At 43.5% G+C, this 8,091-nt stretch overlaps 1 pseudogene across 1 annotated transcript; it reads left to right on the forward strand.

The window, feature by feature from the left end:
• Positions 1 to 1,179: 1,179 nt before the first annotated feature.
• Positions 1,180 to 2,388, forward strand: LOC311579540 (squalene synthase-like; annotated as a pseudogene). Its single transcript has one exon. The product of its transcript is annotated as a squalene synthase-like (transcript).
• Positions 2,389 to 8,091: the final 5,703 nt, after the last annotated feature.

Raw genomic sequence — 8,091 nt, forward strand, 5'->3', positions numbered from 1 at the left:
GAAAAAAGAGAAGCCACATCTTGTGATGACCTCCTTGCTGGTAGATTCCCCAGTAGTGCAGGACAGCACATGGGGTAATGGAAGAACTTTGAGGATAGAGATCTGTCATTGTTCCCCCTTGCAGTTCTACCAAAGCCACCAATAATCCAAATCTGCACTGGGGCTCCATGCTGATGATCTTATCTAGCCATAATCACCTTCCAAGTCCATATGTCCAAACACTATATTGGGATTAAATTGCATCCTTGTAATGTTTGGAAATGGACATTGAACTCCAGTAAGAGTTTCTGAAATGATAAACCACATTCAAGCCATGTAAGGAATTCATAAGACCACTCCCATGTACGGTGCCTTACTAGAAAAATTCATGGGGCTCAATATACAGTCATACCAGAAAACAGTCATACCAGCAGCTATAATTTTGTACATGAAAAGTAAGCCGGGCATGGTGGCACATGCCTTTAGTCCCAGCTCTCGAAGGGGGTGGGGAAGAGTTAGGAGGATCGCTGTGAGTTCGAGGCCAGCCTGGTCTACAAAGTGAGTCCAGGACAGCCAAGATAACATAGAGAAACCCTGCCTCAAAAAACAAAACAACAACAATAACAACAAAATAACAACAAAAAAAAATACAAAGTAAAATAAAGAGAAAAGTGAGTGAGCCAAACTTGTATAAAGTAGATACAAGTCTCCAAGCTTCTTCTCTCAGTGATGTACACAGGATGCTAATTCCTATAGCAAGGAATTGTGACATGTCAAGTGTTGGCTTCTCACAAAACTAGTGTTAGAAGCACATTGGTGCTGACCCCGCTTCCTTCTTCTGAAGGTCTCCAGCATCTAGACACCCATGGGAATGGGAGATCCCAACAGGTGAACCCCATGCCTGACAGTCACCAGGATAGTTTGTGAAATGCCTAGGCCACCCAGAGGAGTTCTATGACCTGCTGCAATTCTGCATGGGAGGCCAGCGGAAGTTCATACCCAAGATAGATCAGGACTCGCTCAGCAGCAGCTTGAAGACCTGCAACAAGTATCTGAATCAGACCATTTGCAGCTGCGATGCTGTTATCCAGGCCCTATATGGGGAAATGCGCCATGTGATGTGTGTGTGTGTGTGTGTGTGTGTGTGTGTGTGTGTGTGTGTGTGTGTGTGTGTTTTATCTGGTTCTCCGGGATCTGGACACTGTGGAGGATGACATGACTATCAGTGTGGAAAAGATCCCTCTGCTGCGTAATTTTCATACTTTCCTCTATGAGCCAGAGTAGCGGTTCACGGAGAGCAAGAAGGACCGCCAAGTGCTAGAGGACTTCCCCATGATCTCCCTAGAGTTTAGAAATTTGGCTGAGAAATATCAAAGTGATTGCTGACATCTGCCACAAAATGGGATGTGAGATGGCAGAATTTGTGGACAAGCATGTGACCTCCGAACAGGACTGGGACAAGAAAGCATTGTCACTACGTTGCTGGGCTGGTGGGAATCGGCTTTTCTCATCTGTTCGGGGCCTCAGAATTTGAAGACCCCTTAGTTGGTGAAGACACAGAGGGTGCCAACTCGATGGGTCTGTTCCTGCAGAAAGCAAATATCGTTCATGATTATCTGGAAGACCAGCAAGAAGGAAGAGAGTTTTGGCCTCAAGAAGTGTGGGGCAGGTATGTTAAGAAGCCCGAAGACTTGGCTAAGCCAGAGAGCATAGATGTGGCCCTGCAGAACTTGAACGAACTCATAACCAATGGCTTGCAACACGTCCCCCACGTCATCACCTACCTGTCAGGGCTCCGGAACCAAAGTGTGTTTAACTTCTGTGCTATTCCACAGGTGATGGCCATTGCTACACTGGCTGCCTGCTACAATCAGGCATTCAAAGAGGTAGTGAAGATTTGGAAGGGGCCAGCAGTTACCCTCGTGATAGATGCCACCAACATGCCAGCTGTCAAAACTGTCATATACCAGTATATAGAAGAGAGTTATCACTGTATTCCCATCTCAGACCCATAGCATATCATCTTCACCATCAGTACTCAGAACCTTCCCAACTGCCAGCTCATCTCCTGAAGCCACCACACCCCCATTTACCTGTCATTTGTCATGCTTTTGGCTGCCCTGAACTGGCAGTCCTTGAGCACCAAATGCCAGATCACAGAAGACTATGTCCAGATAGGAGAACACTGAGTTTATTTAGCCAGAAGCCAAAGTTCAAATGAAATGGATTTTCCTTTGCCTCCAGCTGAATTTTGACTTCCCTTTCGTTTTCCCTCCTGCTTTCATCTTTTGGAGAACTGTGCATGGAACCTTTAGGAACTGTGCAGAGGAAAGGATGCCTTGCCCTCAGCAGCCTCGTGCTTGCTGAGTTGTGGTCCCTCTGTCTCTTGTAGCCACTGGCAGCATGCTAACCCACTGGTGCACTTTAGATGGAGTGACCACAGTGATGGTCACAAGATCTAGTGAACCTGGCTAAAGTGCTGACTGAATTTAACTTGAAACAGTCTTTGAATACCTATCATAATAGAAAGTGAAGTGACTTTAAAAGAACATTAAAAAGAAACCCATTGGCAAGGTTTTCACTGAGAGCCAGTCATATGGGCAGCCTCTGTCTAGCAGGTACCAACATTTGAGACTTCTGGAAAGACAGCGTTCAGCATAACTATACTGTCTGGAAGAACATTCCATAAGCCATTATTACCAGCAGGAACCCTCCTGAAATTCCAAGCCCCAGACATAAGTCAAGGACCAACCCTGCCAGTATGTCTTCCTAAAGATGACAGTCATGTTCAGTCTTTCTCATTCGATAGTGAAACGTCAACAAGTTGCCACCCCCCCCCCAATACACATACACAAACTTTGGAACCTTACCGTAATGTATATATCAATTCTAAAAACTTAAAACTGTTGCAATATGAATTTATGATTCATAGATTCTCCTTTATGACCAGGTTGCCATAGGTAGATTATCAAGAAAAGCATATTAACATTGAAAGCCTACAAGCAAAGCAAATTAAAGGGGCTCTAACTGTCCCACATTGTGCAGAATGCAGCCATCTCATGGCACTACTGCATCCTGCCCTTTGGCAGTGTCACATAATAGTGAAAACAAGGACTGGCCCCTGGCCAAATTGATTCTAAAATACCATTAATCACTTGCTAGTTGGGTAATAAAAATTAAGATCTTTGACATCTCAGAGTTCCAGTGTCCTATCAGCATGGCGGGGTGGAAACAACTCCTAGGGAAATGCTGTACAAGCTAGGTGAAATGACGCATGTAACAACCACTCAAGAATGACAAGCACTTTCCTAAAGGGAGAAACATCCCAGAAGATAAGATGTGCAAGATTAGCTATGGATATAAACATGTGGCATCCCTACAACTCAGAAGTGACGACAGAAGGAATGAATGTTCAACGCCCAGCTGGGCTTATGTCAAGTTCAAGGCCAACTTAAAATATATAGCCAGATCTTAACTCGAGGATTCAAAACAAAAAACAAAAAACAAAGAAAAAATGAAAAATGGGACTAAAAAAAGCAGTCACTCACTGTGGCCTGTTAGCTGAGCTACTAAAGTACTATATTAGCTCGTGATAGACTATTAGTGAGGACTTCAAGATTTGGAGATGGAGGAAAGAGCTTTATGATTAGGAAAGGTGTAAGTCAGTTAGCTAGATTTTATTTGGACCTGTGCCTGCACCTTTACACACTTATACAGCATGTCCTATCTAGCCTGCTATGGGCTTCAAACACAATACCACATAGCCGAGTGACAGGCTGCTCTCTTCTGGTCTGAAGTTAAGGCAGATGCCATTTTTGCCATCTAGCAAAAAGCAATGCCCAGCATGGATGTAAGTACCTATGACAGAGTGGTGGCTTCTACAGAAACATGAACAGACATATAAACTTTCTTTTGTCCATTGCAGCAAGTAAGATCCAACCTCCTCCCCAGCTTCCAACTAGTCAGCAGACCTTTCCTGAGTACATAGTCTCCGTCAAGCCCTGTGCTACACTCTAAATGAGAAAGAGGGACTCTAAGCCAGAAGAGCTCCTAGGCTAGTCAGAAAGACTATGTACAAAATTACAGTGGAGAACAGTAGCCCTTGTAGGGGGAAAAAGTAAACATAGGGCTTCAGCATTACACAGGGAGAACTCATCCTGAGTCTGGGGTGCCAGAGTTTTATGTTGTATGACCACTGCTTTCTAAAGGACTAAAAGATGCTAGCTGCTTTCCACAACTGGCCAAATGAAAAAAACCACTAGGTTCTAGACTGGGTCAGAGTGCCCTCTACTGAAACAGAAAGCCAGAATTAGATAGAAAAATAATAGTCTTAGCAGAAAAAAAGAAAAGCAGTCCTGTGATACTTGATGTGTGTGTGTGTGTGTGTGTGTGTGTGTGTGTGTGTGTGTGTGTGTGTGTGTGTGTGTTAGTGGAAATAAATAAAACCCCTCCTCTTTTAACAACAAGCCACCCAAAATAATCATTAGATACTTACTAAAATAAAAAGCAATAGAGGAACATCAAACAAATGTGAATATCACAATGACAAAACAGAATTAGAATAACTAGCATGTTGGTAGACTATTAAAACCTAAGGTGGGTTAGCATGGAGTCTGTGACCAGACACCACACAGTCAGTCCTCCTGCAAGCTAACTTCTGTTTTCACTATCTTCAAATAAAAAGAAGCCCAGCCCTGAAAAGACTGAAGAAGCCAGAGTGTATATCACTAAGCAATGTGGAGCTGAAAAGGCTGCATACACACCTGTCCAGTTCTGTGATGTTCTGGAAAAAAGCAGAAACAGGAAACTAAGAGAGAGATGAGCTGGCAGAGCACAGAGTGTCTGTAAGACAGTGCACTATTCTATAGAATATGATAATGATGGCTATGTGTCATTTTGTATTCATCAAAATCTGTAGGACATATATGGCCAAAGCAGAGCCTAAGGAAAAGTACATACAGCTTTGGGCAACCATGATGCACCCGTGTAGGTCTGCCCTGGAGCAGGATGTTGATGAGGAGTCCAGCAGCTCTGTGTTTGGGGATTTGGAACAAGTAGGGACTCTAAACCTTCTGCTCAGTTTTCCTATACACTTTAACTCATCTGGAAAAAAAAATCCACCTTTAATTAAAAAAAATTCAGACTAATTTTATCATAAACCAATCCTCAAAAGGAAAAATGTATTAAAAACATAGTTTGTCTTGACATCTAAAAAAAAACACAGATGTGCTTTTGCCATGGTATTGATGACTGCAGACACAGTTGAGAAGCATGGACATAGAAGGCCTATATGGCAACCCTACCCTCACCCCACCTCCCCAAAAAGTAACAGCCTAGACAGAAAGTCATGAAAAAGAAATCTTAAAAATTCAGATAAGGGGGGTGCAGTGGGGGGGGGGCTGGAGAGATGGCTCAGCAGTTAAGAGCACTGTCTGCTCTTCCAGAGGTGAGTTCAATTCCCAGCAACTACACGGTGGCTCATAACCATCTATAATGAGATTTGGTGCCTCTTCTGACCTGCAGGCATAATGTAGGAAGAATACTGACTGTGTAATAAATAAATAAATTTTTTTAAAATTCTGATAAGGATGCTAAAGTGTAGCTCTCCCTAACTGATAGCTCCTGGGTGTGGGTGAGGGCAGGGAATGACTCAGTTTTCTCTAAGGGGCTGGCTACTGGGAATTGACCATGCTCCAGTGAGTATATGAGCAAAAAAATATTGGGCTTATTTTTCTTCTTCTTCTTCTTCTTCTTCTTCTTCTTCTTCTTCTTCTTCTTCTTCTTCTTTTCTCCTCCTCCTCCTTCTTCCTTCTGTCTTCCTCTTTCTTTCTTCCTTCTTCCTTTTCTCCTCCTCCTTTTTCTTCCTTCTTTTTCTTCTCTTTTTTGGGTAGTCACAAGGGTGGGGATGTGGACCTAGGGGAACTGGGAATTGATCAATGTTCAAGATGTAAAATATCAACAAAAATATTATGAAAGAAAAAAAGAAAAAACATGGATGTTAATATATTTGTGTGTGTTTATATTTGTGAATGTGCATGCATGTGTAGGTATGTACATGCACCTATGTGTTGGTATGTGTGTTTGTATGTGCCTGCATGTGTATATGTTTATGTGTATGTGTGTGGATATGCATGTTTTGCCATGTGTATGAATGGGTGTTTTTGAACATATGTGTGCATGTCTGTACACATGTGTGTGTGCAGTTTCATAACAAAAGGAACTTCAATGAAATCCACTTTATTTCCCTCTTCTTGCCCAAATCCGGTCTAAGCAACAACCTCTGGAGATGGTAGTGGCTGTTACTTGTAGTTGTAACTGGTGGCTGTGGTCTCAAGGAAGTGGAGGCACACATTCAAAGTAGCGATGATCTAAGCCCTTTTTTGCTTGTTCATTTTTGTTTGTTGAGACAGGGTCTCACCATGGATCCCTGGCTGGTCTGGAACTTGTGATAAGCCCCTTGCCTCTGTCTGTCCTCAGCTGCTGGGATACTAGCCACAACACTTATCTTTAGCATAGGTCTTGACCTGCAGGCCTCACACTGATGTTTGTTCATGCTGACGTAGACCACAAAAGAGGTGATTTGCTTAAATTAAACATCCAACTCCCCCAGCATGTGCTCTGCCTGCTGATGGGCAATGATGGGGACACGGGGCATGTCAGTTTGGAGAGAGAGAAAAGAAACAAGCTCCACAGGAATTGGATCGCCCTTCACAGAAAACTTTTATGAACACTGGCAGGCAGACAGGCAGCATGGCAAAGTGTGGCTCTGAAGAAAGGGCTTAGGTCCTGCCAGACACAGCCTAAGAGAAGAGGAGGTTCTGGAATGCGAGGAAACAGGCTTCGTCAATCTGTGACCTATGCTATGTGACAGAAGGTGGGTAACAGGGGACTTGTGACCTAGACTACAGGCATCACTCTTTATTAGATGGGGGTGGGGCTTGGTTAATGTGCAACCTAGTAGAGGGGACCCAAGTCCTAGGTGGCAAGAGGGCAGATAGGGTGTGTCTGCCCTGTTCGTAGTAATCTATGATTAGAACGCAAAGGGCGTGGGTGTTCTAGCAGGATGCAGTCTTCAGGTGCTGTGTATAACAATAAAAGCAAAACAATCCTTTGGTTTACATAAGTAGAAGCTTTGCAGGAAGAGACTGTCCAACAAGTGAAGTTCAAGGTAGCTATGGGGGTTACTTTGTTTTTAAATGAGAAAACTATGCAAAATGCCAGTATTTGTCCTCAGGTTTAGGTTATATGGTCTTAAACCTTTTTTTTTCCACTTTGAATTATCTTCCAAAAAAAAAAAAAATGGATCCCGGATTTTGAAGCAATATAGTTAATAGATCTCCAAGAATGTCCCAAGAGGCACACTATAGTCATTCACCTGGCCCTGAGAATAAAGTAACAGTTTTACATTCTTCCTAGCCCCTTTAATGAGGAAGCGAGGCCTAAATATTTCATCATCCTGCATGATGAGCATGCCGGTGCAGATCAAAGGAGCAAGGGAGGTCTCCAGGGAACAGGTGCTGAGTAGTTTACGTGCACAATAAACATCCCCAGCCACCACGAGTCTGGACATCTGGTAGAGATTTTGTAGTCATGAACATCTGGGATTTAATTTGCTATGTGTGGTAGAAACCATTTCCCCAAGAGCATCTCTAGCTACTTCATTCAAAGCAATTTGCAGTCTTAGGCTGTGTTCACACCCTCTGCCCAGCCCCTTGGAAAATCATTTCCATAGCACCTCTTGCAACAACCCTTAGAGTGTCTCGGTTTCGCAAAATAACAAATGGATACATTTCCAAGCAGGACTGCTCCCATCATTTCTTTCATCCCGTTGATGAGCTCTGGCTTTATAATTAAAGTGACCTCAGATGCCTGTCCCGCTTCATTAGTATACACTGTCATCTGTTTGTGGCCTGTGGCTCTGACAGTGTATATTGAAGGCACAGCAGGAAGTGGGAGGTGGCCAGGCAGGGAGTTTGTTTGTGTTCCGGGCACAGTGTTCCTTTCCTGCATCCTGGGCTTTTGCTTTTATTCTTTTCAGTTCCTGTGCTTGCTCACGCCATTGCAAATGGCTGCTATCAATAAACACCCTAACTGTTCACTTGTGAAACATGG

The sequence above is a fragment of the Acomys minous genome (assembly GCF_964271855.1).
Source record: "Acomys minous genome assembly, chromosome: 2".
NCBI classification, from domain to species: Eukaryota; Metazoa; Chordata; class Mammalia; order Rodentia; family Muridae; genus Acomys; species Acomys minous.